Source organism: Macrobrachium nipponense, chromosome 20 (genome assembly GCF_015104395.2).
Source record: "Macrobrachium nipponense isolate FS-2020 chromosome 20, ASM1510439v2, whole genome shotgun sequence".
In the NCBI taxonomy this organism is placed as follows: domain Eukaryota; kingdom Metazoa; phylum Arthropoda; class Malacostraca; order Decapoda; family Palaemonidae; genus Macrobrachium; species Macrobrachium nipponense.
Window position 1 is genome coordinate 64,568,939 of NC_061089.1, and position 6,062 is coordinate 64,575,000.

The window sequence follows — 6,062 nt, forward strand, 5'->3', positions numbered from 1 at the left end:
AGGTTGGTGCTCGTTACCACTTATACTGCAAGGTAGCTGATGTTTCTTGCACAGGCTCCAGTGGAGGGCTTTTGCCACTGAATCATGCCTCTTTTTGTACTGGTTCTGTGGCAAGTGCCGGCATTCACTTGCTATGTGGTTTATGGTTTCATTTTTCGTATTGCACTTCCTACATATGGGAGAGATGTTATTTCCGTATATCATACTTTGAACATATCTGGTTCTTAGGGCCTGATCTTGTGCCGCTGTTATCATTCCTTCAGTTTCCTTCTTTAGCTCTCCCCTCTGTAGCCATTGCCAATTGTCATCGCTGGCTAGTTCTTTAGTCTGCTCATGTATTGTCCGTGCATTGGTTTGTTGTGCCAGTCCTCCGTTTCTTTCTGTCTTTTCTCCTGTCTCTGTATATTTCTGGTGGGTCTTCGTCTACTTTTATTAGTCCCCTTCTTTTCCCATGCACTCTTTAGCCACTCGTCTTCACTGGTTTTCAGATATTGCCCCAGTGCTCTGTTTTCGATGTTGACGCAGTCCTCTATACTTAGTAGTCCTCTCCCTCCTTCCTTTCGTGTTATGTATAGTCTGTCCGTATTTGCTCTTGGGTGTAGTGCTTTGTGTGTATTGTCATTTGTTTCCTGGTTTTCTGATCTATGCTGCGGAGTTCTGCCTTCGTCCATTTCCACTATTCCGCGCTGTATCTGATTACTGGCATGCCCATGTGTTTTATGGCTTTTATCATATTTCCGGCGTTGAGTTTTGACTTGAGTATCGCCTTGAGTCTCTGCATATATTCTTTCCTGATCGTGTCCTTCATCTCTTGGTGTTTTATATCTCCTCCTTCCATTATTCCCAGGTATTTGTATCCTGTCTCATCTATGTGTTTGATGTTGCTCCCATCTGGTAGCTTTATCCCTTCAGTTCTCGTTACTTTGCCTTTTTGTATGTTGACTAAGGCGCATTTGTTTTTCTATTCCAAACTCCATCCTGATGTCCCCAGATACAATCCTTACAGTCTGGATTAGGGTATCTATTTCCTTGATGCTCTTACCATACAGCTTGATGTCGTCCATGAACATCAGATGGTTGATTTTGTTGCCTCTTTTCTTGAGTTGGTACCGGCATCCATCTTCTGTAGTACTTTTGTCATGGGAATATGGCTACTACGAAGAGTAGTGGGGACAGTGAGTCGCCCTGGAAGATCCCCTCTCGCCTGATATTAACCTCTGCTAGTCTTATTCCAGAGCTTGTAAGTATTGTATTCCAGTTGCGCATTGTATTTTTGAGGAAGCTGATGGTATTTTCCTCTGCCCCATATACTTTTCAGGCATTCTATTAGCCATGTGTGTGGTATCATGTCGAAGGCTTTCTTATAGTCTATCCATGCCATGCTTAGGTTGGTTTTACTTCTCCTACTGTTCTTCATTACCATTTGTCTATTATTATTATTATTATTATTATATTATTATTATTATTATTATTATTTATTATTATTATTTATATATTATTATTATTATTATGATATGTATATATATAGATATATATATATATATATAATATATATAGAATATATATATATAATATATATATCTATATAATATATATATACTATATATAGATAGATATATATATATAGTATGTATATATATATATATAAGATATATATATATATATATATATATATATATAATATATATATATGAGTGTGTGGTAAAAAATATAAGAGTACTATGTCGACTTCTCATAAATGTTAGATAAAATCAACAATGAAATTCCTGCTACAAAACATATTATATTAAAAATATGAATGTACAAAGCTTTTAGCTTTCGTCCTTGAAAGTTTCCTTTTACAGATGGAACTCAGATTCTAATTCTTACATTCATTTTCACTCTTAACATGATATCAAAGTAAAAAAAGTACCCTACTTACTGATCTATTTTTTTTCGAGTATTTCGTGTTTGTGATCCTTGTTTTTTAGATAAAGATGGAAAAAACAGAGTATAGCTTCAAGTTTTCATAAATTGTGTTACCCGGAATATTTTAAAGAAAATTCTTTCACTAGAGCTAGAAGGATGCATTATCACCCAAGGGAAAGCCCTGAACAGCCGTTATTTCAGAAACCACTCTCACTCTCTTTCATCAAATTGAATATAGAAAAACACGGGTGAAATATATATCGTATTCCAGTACCCTAACACTGTTGGGAGAAAATTCATAAAAAAACAACCCTGTAAAATTGTCCCAAGGTATTATTGGTGTTTATGCTATTGGCTGCTATTGGTCGTTTGTTTGATGAACGCAAAACTGAACATATTTCAGCCTGGGAGAAGGATCAAAGAATAAATTTTAAAATGGTCAAGTTGTGTATAAGTGCTTGGAAAGATTCGCCAAAAGGTGCGCTGGAGACGCCTTCATTACGTTATTTAATACTTGTGATGGAAACTTGGGTATTGCTAAAAATAATTAATCTTACAAGCTAAGAAATTCGAAAATGTGCAAGGAAATATATCTAGTCAGTTAAATTCTTTCCACCCCCTAAGGGAGTAGCGCCGTCAGTGCACCTCATTCTGTGCAATGTAGGCATTACTTAAGGTTCATTGCAGCGTCCCTTCGGCCCCTAGCTGCAACTACTTTCATTCCTTTTACTGTACCTCCTTTCATAATCTCTTTCTTCCATCTTACTGTCTACCCTCTCCTAACAATTGTTTCAAAGTGCAACTACGAGATTTTCCTCCTGTAACACCTTTCAAACCTTTTACCGTCAATTTTCGTTTCAGCGCTGAATGACCTTAGTTGTCCCAGTGCTTGGCATAATGCCAAATCTATATAAATCAAATCAAATTCTGTCCAAAATCAAAGTCATCATTTTGAACAAAATCACCCAGTTGGCTCTTTAGCGGAAGACTTCAGGTTTCCGTCGAGAAAGTCCCGAAGATTTTTAGAAATCGTTAAAGGCACAACAACCTAATAAACAGTTTTACTTTCTGTAATGATTGTTTGTATGTACTGTGTATGGTTTTCTGCTTTAATTTGTATACTTAATATATATATATATATATATATATATATATATATATATATATATATATATATATATATGCTTAAAAAATCACTTCATTAAATATGCGAATACCACAGGAAAATGATGGGGAGAAATCCAAGCGCTTTAGTAAAGACATTGTCAAGGAAGGACGATGTCTTAGTAAAGACGAAAGCGTTTGGATTTCTGCCTAATATATTCCTGAGGTATTCGCTTTTATACATACATACACACACACACACAGATATATATATATATATATATATATATATATATATATATATATATATATTATATATATATATATATTTATGTGTGCGTATGTGTATGTATGCATGCACACACAAACATTGCAGGCATAGGCAGTTTATACATACTCTAATAAAGTTAACATAAATATAACGCTGGTGTTGAAAATCCAAAAATGCGAAAAGGAAAGACAGAAAAAATATAGCATAACCTGATTATGGAAGTCAGATCCTCCTTCTGCAAAGAGTAAACAAGGACTGGAAATGTCTGGGGTTCGTTCATTAGGGCCCTCTGCTATTTTTACGCGTCTGAAAGCGTAGTGGAACGAACTCGCGGATAAGCCCCCACGGAGAAAAGGGGTTGAAATGAATTATCATTTTTATTTGATCAATTTATATATGGTTATGTTTTGCCTTTTCATTGTTTTTTTTTTCAAAGTTCTGGGTATGGAATATTAAGGAAAAATTAAATAAAAGTGAATAGGGATGCGTCAACGTTTTCACTAACTCACTTTTGTAAAAAGAAATTTCAAATTAAAAATTTGTAAATTAAAATAGGAAACTAGATAAAGACAAAAAAAGCTTAAGCTGGAAAAACCCATAGAAATAAATACTATAAAATTTTATGTCGAGAGTTCATAGCTAAAACCAGAGAGAGTTAACACAATCTTAGCACATGGTTGTATATTGACTATTTCGAACTATAAACTAATGTTTCGAGTCAAATGTATTTAAAAGATTTTTTTCATTGTCATCTCTTATTGTTCTGGTTTTTATGTAACTTGAAAGGTTGGTACCTTTAGAGTAGGTGCTTATCCGACCTAAGCTTTCTATAACTTATCCTAAATATCCAGGCGAGAGATTCATTTAAAGGATAAATTATCACCTTCATTGGTCTTCAAAACATTGTCAGTTTAGAGTATAGAGCAGACAGTCTTGTGCAGACATTTCCATAGGTATACTCAATAAAGAATTAAATCAGAAAAATCATTCAGATTTCAGCCTTAAAGTACAGGTAGCATAGCTGGGAAAAGAAGCTACTATGACAAGAATGGAACAGTATAAATTCTTAAGGATATTCCCAGTGATATCCCCCAAACAGTGATATATAGCTATTCCTCAAGACAGCTTAAAAGGACACTCCAAAGTGTAACAGCTACTCAAAGGAGGTGCTACAATTCGCAGAGTGGAAGGAAACCTGCTGACGCGCAATGCTCTCGATATACTTTCTATAGCATATAGTTTCCTTATCTAATCTAAATGCTTTTCTGTACCAGTGATAAGAATACAAATAACTTGTCTGAAACATCATTCTGTTTAAAATATTCAACCTTTTGTGGCCATTCCTGCTTGTTATCAGGCTTTAGTATGCTTCTTTTAGTTCTAAATTTTTGAGTGATGAGGGACAAAATGGGAAACACTCCGCCTTTACTTCTGGCTACATTATACACACACACACAAACAACAACACCACACACACATATATATAATATATATATATATATATATATATATATATATTATATATATATATATATATGAGATATATATGTATATATATGTGTGTCTGTGGGTGTTCGTGTATGTGTGTATGTATGTGCATACATACAATTAAACCCGAACAACGGATAGATAGTTGTACACGGTAGCTATGTTCAAACGAGTAGAGCATTGGAAAATAATGACGTAACTGAAAATTCGTCTGCTACAAGAAAAAACTCAAGAAAAGAGAAGAATCGAACCGAGTCTGGAAATCAAATCATGCCTCTGCAAAGATTAAACATCGTCTGGAAATGTCTAGGGTTCGTTCACTGAAAAAAAAAAAGTATTTTTTCACGGGTAAAATGGCGGCTGAAGGAACTTATTCAAAAATTCATGGAAATGAAGGAAAGGCGCCTGAAATATTTTGTGCCTATTTTTTTTCTTTTTCTTTTTTCTGCTGTTGGTATATATTGTTCAAAGCATCTTTGAATAATATGCGTATTATTAACTGATACAATTTCTTGTATAGCTTCCTGAAAAAAAAAAAATTGGCATTCATACAAAAAAAAATAATTTTTCGCCATCAAGGTATGAAAATAAAGGATGCGGCAACCACGTTAAAAGTACTCTACAGTATATGTCACAGCTTTACAAAAAACACCTAAAGCATCGTTATATGATGGACTGTTCTTCAAGTAAAGAAAAATGTTATTGATAACTTATAAAGCTGAAATTTCTCAAGAGCAAACAAAACGTTTTACTGCTCATTTGTTACTTCCTTTATTTTGAAAGTAAACTTTCAAAAGACGTATACAGTGTTTTCATAAAAGGATTGCTCGAGATTTTAATTTTTCTTTATACCTGTTGTCTAATACCCGGGAATATATTCATGATGAAAATAAAGAAAGTCTTCTACACCGACTAAAATGGTAATTATCCGTCCATTTTTGTCAATCATAAAACAGCACGTTAAAAGGTTGAAAATTACCAGAATCATACAAGGGTTTCTATGATCATCAGCGCGCGCGCACTTGTGGATGCTTTTGTTTAGCGTTGATGACGGAAGCAAAAATGGAAATCGAATTATGATATGGCAAAAAAAGTGTAGCTTCATGACAGTGGAAGCCACAAAATATCCTAATAAACTACATAAGGCTATATGAACTTATGTGACCTTGCAGGAAAACTGGTCACAGATATTGCACTAAACTTATTGCTCTTTTACTTGAAACCAACAGAGAAGTGACTGCTACACCGATTTCGGAATATTTTACTTAGTGATGGCTAAGAGATCGAGAAA